Below are 9,764 nucleotides of genomic sequence, written 5' to 3'. Positions count from 1 at the left end.
CCAAAACTAAAAGTCGCAGGGGCCTCAAATGATTGGATTTTTTTATGGATCGTTAGCCATTTAAAATAAAGGAGGTCAAAATTGAAAAAAATCATGATACATTTTGTACATTTATCTTTTAATTTTAATCTGTTCATATGCGTATTACATTGGTACAGTGGTAATGTCATCAGGTTTGAATGCTACAGTTTTGCTTTTGGTTTCGATTCTAGTTGATGGCAATCTAATTCCCTTTTTTTTTTTTTTTTTTACTTCTGAAATCACGACTTTATAATAATATATATATAATCTGGACAAATTAAAATATCATGTTTAAATGTATTTTTCGACTGGGTGAAGCCACCCCCTCCGATAATATTTCTGAATATTAATACCAAAATGACTTGCATGTATTACAAAACTTATTTGTATCTTCCATGACATTAGAATGTGGAAGAAAACATTTTAAATAGAAATCAAAATACCTGAAGGGAACAGTTATTATTTATGTTGAAAATGTTTATTTGGTTACAGAGAAAGAGTAGTGTGAAAAATGAAAAACAAATGGTGTTCATGACAAAAACTTATAAATAATATTCCCCCCTCCTGATACTAGGAGCAGTTGGAGTGAGTATGATGAGAGTGAAAAGGGCTGCGATTCCTCTGTAAAAGAAACTTATTTGAGGAGGCCTCTTAAGTAGGGAGGGGGGTAAAAATTGATGAAAAACAATGCATAATCTGGTGGGGTGGCGGATGCATAGATGAAGAATCGGCTCACTGGAACAGATTAGCATATCAAGCTCTTGGTTCTAAATTATAATAGCGAATGAAATAGGGGAAAAAAATCAACCTTATTATATCATACAGATTAAGTAGGTAAATGATTGTAATTTTAACCCTGTATAAAATTAACTTTAGTAATCCAGCAAAAATCTCACGGTTGAGAGTGGGTGTCTAAAAAATCACCTCAGAAAAATGAGAATTTAACAGCTAACTTTTCTATTAGAGGAAGAACCCATGCTAACATTGTCCAGTTTTAGAATCCAAAGTGGGGTACTAGCATCCAAACAAATGAGAAATAACAAGTACCAAAATTATGGACAATTTTTGCCTAACATTCATTTTACATGCTTGTATATATTGGATGGCTTTTAAAAATACTTTCAAATTAATCTCTCTCTCACACAAATTTTTATCCTCTTTTTTTTCCTTACTTAACTAAAATGCCATTCTGTTGAAAATATAGCAAGGAGAGATTCCAATTGCCTTGTCAAGGAGATATACAACTATACTTGCTATTTTCCATATAACCCAAAACAGTGATCTAGCATTTTGTTCCCTTAGCGTTTAAAGGGTATGGATGTTTGATTGAAGATCAAGTTGAATAGTACAATTGAGACCAGCTCCTTTGTCAGATTGAGGTTCTTTGACTCCTGTCTAGTAACTAATTTACCTACAGTCAACTAAAGATAGCCCCCTCCCCCACCCCCTTGCTGATTATGTTTTTGTAAGTTCAGGCAGTCCTACTTCTCTCCATATTTTTTTTTTCCTGCTAAAAATCTTAAAGATTCTAACTGCCCGATTAAGTAAAATTGTTTGTATCTCTAGTGCACTTAATTTATTAGATTCACTATGTAATTTTTGAAATTCGTTTTAATGAGCCCGATTGAACTTTGTGTGTGGATAACCCCTGTGTAACAAAAAAAGATAATGCTATTGTTTTTTTTATGAAAAGATAATGGCATTATCCACCATCCAAAAATGTATAGATTAGGTACATGCAAAATGTATAGCTAATCTCCAAAATGTATAAACATTTTGTCTCCTCTCGTCACTTAAAAATTCAAGAAATTAGCTAATTTTGATGAAATTTTTCAGTGTTTATTTATTAAGGATAATGAAATAGAATTACTATTATTTTTAAATTTAAGTAAAATGTATTTTAAAAAAAAACAAAAAAACAACCTTATTAAAGTTGGTTTAATATAAACACATTTTTGCATTTATTATTACATGATATTAGATTTTACATGTAGATGTTAACAATTGTATTTTTTTTTTTTTTTTTTTTTTTTTACAATATTTTACGAACATTACCAAAAAGCAAAACTCTTAAACTCAGTGTTAATAGAAATTCACTTTACTAAAGGAAAAATTAATTTTTCAAACTGACAATATTATTATTGGATTAAGCATTGTTTATTCAATATTTTCACACAAAAAATATAATTGCAAAAAATATTTCATATTATTTTAATAAGCTTTAGCATAAATTTTAAATGTAACATTCTAATATTTTTCTTTTGAACCCATGAATGTGTAAACATCATTGAAGACCTAAATTACAAAAAAAAAAAAATTATAATGGGATAAATTGAACTAATGATTAATTTGAATTGATACGGATGAACAGCATTCTAAAAGACAGTTTGCATTCTACCTCACCCTCTCTCTACTTAGCACCCCCCATCATTTTAGAGAAATCTATGACTGTCAATTAAAATTTAATCAGACTTTCAGAAAAAAATGTAAGTTTGTATTGGGAAGGTGGGGTTTCATTTCTGATGATTTTCTTTCAAATTTTAATATTAATAAATAATGATTTTAACTTTTTTCCAATGAATAACATATTTCAACATCATTATGATCAATGAATTTAATTGACTTTACACACTCATGACTAATAAATATCTTTTAAGTTTGGATTCTATTTAATTTGATTATAAATTATCTAGAATGGAAATCTCAATCGTTGGTTTGTGTGAATGTTTGTATGTCTGTCAAAAATTTTAGACAGACACAATGAATCCAAACGAGATTGGTATTACTTACTACACCACCTAAACACCCGGGCAATGCCAGGCATCCCCCGCTAGTTATAAATAATTGTTTGAGCTTTTTAATAACTTTTTCAGTGTAACTAATCAGTGAATTTAATTGACCTACTGATACACCATCCAGAGTTATCAGCCCGGGGGGGGGGGGGTTGTGACAAAACTAACCTGTTACCTACTAATAGACTTTTCCAATATCAATAAATGTCATAAGACATACTATTGTTAAAGTCACTATTCCAAATGTGACACTATTGTTAATGCGTGCTAATTCAAATCCAACCTAGTCTATGAAAAATCAGGTTTTTATTGAAATCAGAAGTATCTCATTTGCATATGAAGTGACACGATTGCAAGCAGATTAAGAAAAGCCATGACCTTTTTCTTTTTTTTTTTTTTCCAAGGCATTCATTGTCAACTCCAAATATCAGCTAAATGAACACAGATGAACGACATCATTATTTAAAATTTTTTTGCGAATTAGCCAACCAGACAAATTATTTCTCGTTATCTATGATATAAATCTTTTTTGCTTTTTTTCCGCTGATATTTTCGAAAGTCATCTCTTTTCGATTGTCTAGCCTTAATTTAAACCATGTCACTTTCAGTTTGGCAATGGGCGCAACAGCTAGCACGTCATGTTTTTTTTTGGGGGGGGGGTCACTTTCTTTTCCTCCTTAGCTGTACGGGTTCGAGCCTGCCTGCCTACTACCACTTTTTTTGCTTAACATACGCCAAGCACCCAGGCTCGTCCATAATATAAATCTCACATGTCTGTTTAAATGTATATCTGCCTAAAACTTTCGACAGAGGTGACAGATTTTCACGAGATCAGTATCATTTTAAAGCTCGACACTTCAGACGACAAATATCGAATAATTGGCCAAAAACATTAACTCCTTAACCCTCAATTGGGCACTTTTCTACAGGGAGGGGGTCACTTTTTTTGCCAAATATTTTTTGAAAGTTATCCCCTCTTTTCGATTGACTTGCCTTAATTTAAACCTTTTGTCACTTCCTATTTGGTGATGGACACAACAGCAAAGACGTCATGTTTTTTTTATTTTCACATTCTTTTCCTCTTTCACGGTACGGGTTCCAGCCTGCCTGCCTACTACTACTTTCCCCCCCCCTCAACACACACCTTCAAACACCCGTGTACCCAGGTTAGTATATATCGTAATCGATATAGGATTGATTCTATAATAATACATAGGTAATCTGTATAAATTAAGATATCATGTTCAAGCGTATGGTACAACCACGCAACGCTGGGCTACCAGTTAGTGTGTGTATATATAATATGTATATATAATACAATCATGAAGGGAAGACGAAAATTCATGATTAAAGTGTTAAAATAAAATCCACGTTTAAAATAAAATTAACGGGGTGAAGAGAATAAAAAGGAAAAAAAAAAAAAATGAGGGAGTCAGCTGACCGGTTTCACCCTCGCTGTATTGAGGAATTTGAGCGAAAAAAAAAAAACAGGAATGCGAATCGAGATTGTACAGATAACGTTGCGTTATGTATGGGAGGCTGGACAAAAAAAAACGCAATAACGTTATATTACTCGAATATCCTAGAGACCAATCACGCTCAAACCTAAGAAGTATTTCTTCTGCTTGCAAAGGGAAAGCCTTCTGAACCGAACGTGAACAGTCTCCAAGATCTTTAACTGAAATAATGAGTGAGCGCGACTCTTGTGCAAAGGTTCGCTGCACAAGATGGGTTTTTTTATAAGGTGGTCAGTAATTGAAGACCCGTATGCATTGGCAATTACGTCTTGTTTGGTATGTCCCATTTCTGATTTTGGTAGGTATGTATTGCTGGACTCTTCCATCCAATCTTAATGTTATTCGACCCACATAGTTGGCACTGCAACTACATTCAAAATTGTAAATTACATTATTATTATGATGGGGGGGGGTAGAACATCTTTTCAAGAGGATGGCATTAACGTACTCGTACAGAACACAACACATACATTTGAAGCAAAATACCAATTTTGCACTGTTGAACTGATTTGATTTGCAAATTTCTCACTTACTGCCCCCAGCCAAGGTAAACTCAGATATACTGGGCATTTATTGACCGTTTGAATTTTAGTTCAGAGGACTCTGCTATTTTCCTCTGTATAACTGACCTAATCACCTCCAACAGGTACCCATTTTTGGAGAGGGTGTCAGTAATTATTTTTAATTCATCATCCAATTTTGATTTGGAGCAGATCATAAGGGCATGATGTGTTAGGGTCCAAATTAAATTTATCTTACGTTTTCGGGGGCAAAATGAATCCCAACGTGTATACAGTCCCGTGAATGTGGGTTTACTGTATATTAATGTAAGGTAACTTGATATCTTCGTACCAATACATCAAGGAAACCTAGGGATGAATTAGACTCTCCTTCATTAGTGTACTGTAATGCTGGATGCATTTTAGGAAGTAAGGAGAAAAAATTATTTGCCTCTGTTTGGTTATCGAAGAGACAAAATGTGTCGTCCACGTAGCGAAAATAGATCAATGGTTTGATGGGTCCAGAGAGCAATTGCTCTTCATGGAAACCCATGAAAATATTTGCCATTATCACGCCCAAAACTGAGCCCATCGACACACCTTCTATTTACATTACATCGCTGAAACTAAATTCAACAGATGTAGTGGAAAATTTCATCAGCTCAACTAATATACTTTCAGAAATGGGAGAAGGCAATATGCATATATATCTATAGTCTCTGAAATCGGGACGCAAGTAAACAGGTTGCTAATGTCGTAAGAACACATAAATTTATTAATAACCTTAGACCTCTGAATAAAGTCTGCAAAATATAATGAATCTTGTAGGTTGTAGGATCATGAGTTGTGATAGGGTCCATTTTTATAAATTTATCTGTGTCGTTCAATATGGTAGACATTTTTTTGACATAATCATGATGATCTAATATTACAACCTCCTGAACCTTTATCTGGTCTAGTGATAATTAACGATTTATTTTTTTGCAAAGTTTTAATAACTGAATAATGCTCTTTGTGTCATTTAAACTCTGAATCGGAAATCGGTGTACTTGCATAGCTGTGGGCCAGGTCGTTTAATCTTGCTTTTTAATCTTACTTCATTTTCAGAGACTGGTGAAAGTTTTCCTGCTTGGGCATTGAGGATTTCAAATTCAGTCTCTGAAAATAAATTTTATTTTAAACATGGATTTTAACACTTTAATCATGAATTTTCGTCTTCCCTTCATGATTGCATTACATAAATTTTGTACCCCTCAAAGAATCATGATATATAATCTGAAACGTATCTTATGTCTGTAAAAATATTTTTTAAAAAGTCATTAAGTGATTTAACATGAATAAAACAAAAATAGAAAAATGTAAATCTGTGGAGAAATGCGTGACTTACCTGGATAGACCACGTGCGGGTCGGTCACCGAAAATAAATAAAAAGAAAGAAAAGAAACGGTCAAGACTCTTATTTATAGAGTAGTGATCACGTGAGTTAGAAGAATATGCAAATAGAGATGAACGATTTTGCGATATAAAAAGCCTGTGTTGTTAAGAGGAGGGGCAGACTGTTGGCAGAAGTCAGTGCTGTCAGACGTGCTTTAGAGTTTTGTTATTATATGCTGTGTTCGACAGTTGGGAGAGAGAAAAGAGAAGAGGAGGAACCAAGAAAACATTCTGCAGATACTTGACTTTGTGTTGGTTTTAAGCTATTTCGGCGCTTGGTGTGCGGTAACTAACAATGGACAGATTCGACATTCGCTTAATACCCGAGTTCGACGGATCTACCACTGGACCGGCTGTCGTCGAATGGATTGAAAAGGCAGAGAAAATCTGTAAACTGTGCAAAATTAAAGAACCAGCCACAGTTATCCCTTTGAGGCTAACCGGAGGGGCCTATGCAGTCTACCAACAACTCGGGGATGAACCAGACTGGGATGAAATCAAGCAGAGCCTGTATACAGCGTTTGGTACAGATCCATTTGTTGCGTGGCAACAGTTCACGAGCCGGACACTTCAACCCAAGGAAACAGTCGACGTGTACCTAGCCGACCTGCGAAAATTATCTGTACCGTTTGGTGGGGTCAACGATAAAATATTAAGCTGTGCTTTTTTGGTAGGCCTACCCGAGGAGGCCAGTAAACTGTTGCGGGCATCATCAAGAATCGATGAATTGTCAACTGATGAGTTATTGGCCCGAGCTCGAAACATCTGTAAGGAACAGGAACCAATTGCAGCAGCAGCTCGTTTTCGACATGGAGGCAATGTGGACTCTCTTCCAGATAGTAATAAGCATGCCACCCCAGTGTGCTATAAATGTGGGGAGGCCAATCATTTTGCTAAAGAGTGCCGGAGTGATAGGAGAGGTGTATATCCACAATCAAAGAGACCAGTGCAATGCTATCGCTGCAATAAGTTTGGGCACATATCTCGCAACTGTTCGGGAAACAAAGTTGGGGGCAAGGTACTATCGCTACCCTTGCCCCCTGCCAACCAATAAACACAGGATTGCCTGTCATTAGCGTTAAACTTGATGATGTGCAGTGTTCAGCACTTATAGACACGGGGTGTTCCCGGTCTATAGTTACTGCCCATTGCTGTCCGGTGTGGCGGAGGAACCCAGTCGGCGTTATGACCATCAATGGCTTATCACGGGTATGTTGTGGTGAAGGGACAGTCACAATCTGTACTGAGAAGGGTGACACAGCTAAAGTTGACGTTCTGGTGATGCAGGAGAAACCCCTTGGCTACGACATGTTGCTTGGAATTGATGCAATACAAGCACTAGGAGGCGTTACAATCACAGCAGCTAGAGGTATCAGGCTTGGAGAAGGGAAAGACGTCTGTGCAGCCATGTCGATTGAAGAAAAGGACTTCTGTGCTACATTTGATGACAACGAAAGGGTGTGGACTGCAAAGTGGAAATGGGCCATGGGCCAGGAACCAGATCGGCTGTGCAACACGATTCCAGAGTATGCAGTTTCTACCAAGAATAGGGCCGCATATGAAGAAGAACTTCAGATGTGGATTGACAACGGTTGGTTAATACCATACCCACAGGAACGTCTGGGACCACCCAAGGGATTAATTCCGCTCATGGCTGTTGAACAACCTACCAAAGAAAAAATTCGTCCCGTAATGGATTACCGAGAGTTGAATCGGCATGTTGATGCGTTTACCGGAAACGCAGATGTGTGCGCTGCTAAACTGAGAGAGTGGCGTCAAAAAGGGAGCAATGTAGCACTTCTGGATCTAAAGAGGGCCTACCTGCAGATACGTGTCCATGAGTCATTATGGCCGTTTCAGACAGTACTACTCAAGGGAAAACTATATTGTTTGACACGTTTGGGTTTTGGCCTAAACGTAGCACCCTTGATTATGACAACCATTATTAAAACTGTTTTGATGCAGGATGAGACCACAGCAAAAGCTGCTTCAGCCTACATAGATGACATCTATGTTAATGAGGACATAATGTCTGCGGATGCAGTTCGAATAAAACTGAAAGCGTTTGGGTTAATAAGCAAAGACCCTAAGCGCCTAAAGGATGGAGTGCCCGTGCTAGGCCTCGAGGTCTGGGAGGAGGGCAATACGTTGCGATGGAAACGAGGGAGCCCACTTCCAAAGTTACCCAATGTATTACCAAGACGTACTGTGTTTTCTATCTGTGGTAAATTGGTAGGACATCTACCTGTCTGTGGATGGCTCCGATCGGCAACAGGAGTGGTGAAAAGACTAGTGACTACAGTAACAAAAGGATGGGACGATGTTGCGGATGATGATTCTCTCCAACAAATGATGGCTGAAATGTTGTCCAGAGTGCATAGGAATGACCCTGCCCGGGGTGAGTGGCAAGTGTCTAGAAACGAACTAAATGCATGGGTTGACGCAAGTTCGTTGGCTACAGGTGTCGTGTTGGAGCAACTAGGTGTTGTTGTGGAAGATGCATGCTGGCTTCGTCCAAAAAATGATGCCCAACATATAAATTTGGCAGAACTTGATGCCACGTTAAAAGGTCTTAATCTCGCATTGCAATGGCAGACTAATGTTGTGCATCTCCACACTGACTCATTGTGTGTTTACCATTGGCTAACCGACACCTTGACTGGGAAGGCTTGAGTTAAGACTAGAGCTGCAAGTGAAATGCTAGTACAAAGGAGACTAGCAATAATTAAGCGTCTAGTTGACGAATACAGCTTGCAGGTAGACATTACGTTAGTCTCGTCGATGCAGAATTTGGCTGATAGCTTGACTCGAGTACCAAAGAGGTGGATCGATGCAATGAGGCAGGGATCCGATCTTCAACAACAAACATGCGCGACTGTAACGGATCAATTAACACCTGACCAGATCTGTATGATACACCAGCAGATTGGACATCCTGGAATTCAGAGGACTGCATATTTTGTCCGAAGAGTATGCCCTGCAACTACAAAAGCATCAGTGAAAGCAGCCATACGTTCGTGTGAAGAGTGTCAGAGAATTGATCCGGCACCATCCCAATGGCAAAAAGGAAAGCTCGAGGTGGAGGGCAACTGGCAGCGAGTAGGGATGGACATAACACATTATGGGGACAAACATTTTTTGACCATGACGGATTGTGGCCCGACGCGTTTCACAATATGGCGCCTGTTGACACGACAGGATGCAGCCAGCATTATACAACAGTTGAGAGCCGTCTTTTTTGAACGTGGTGCCCCGATTGAAATTCTGACTGATAATGCCGCCACATTTCGATGTCAAGAATTTCAGAAATTCGTGCACGAATGGGGGATTAAAATGCATTATCGGTGTGCATATTATCCCAAGGGTAATGGTATAGCAGAACGGTGTCACCGCACCATTAAAAGAATTGCAGCCAGGACGCAGTGCTCTATTCCAGAAGCTGTGTACTGGTATAATATAACACCCAAGGACAATGCAACACCAGCAACTGCACCAGCCAA

The 9,764-nt window shown here is 37.8% G+C and overlaps 1 protein-coding gene across 1 annotated transcript in view; it reads right to left on the bottom strand.

The window, feature by feature from the left end:
* LOC145256166 (GTP:AMP phosphotransferase AK3, mitochondrial-like) overlaps positions 1-9,764 on the bottom strand; it is a 410,511-nt gene that overhangs the window by 40,644 nt on the left and 360,103 nt on the right. The gene's annotated exons all lie outside the window — the stretch shown is intronic.

This window comes from Euprymna scolopes, chromosome 3, assembly GCF_053919585.1.
Source record: "Euprymna scolopes isolate OS-2025 chromosome 3, ASM5391958v1, whole genome shotgun sequence".
Lineage (NCBI taxonomy): Eukaryota > Metazoa > Mollusca > Cephalopoda > Sepiida > Sepiolidae > Euprymna > Euprymna scolopes.
Note: the sequence above shows the minus strand (reverse complement) of the source record. Positions and strands in the feature narration are given on the sequence as shown.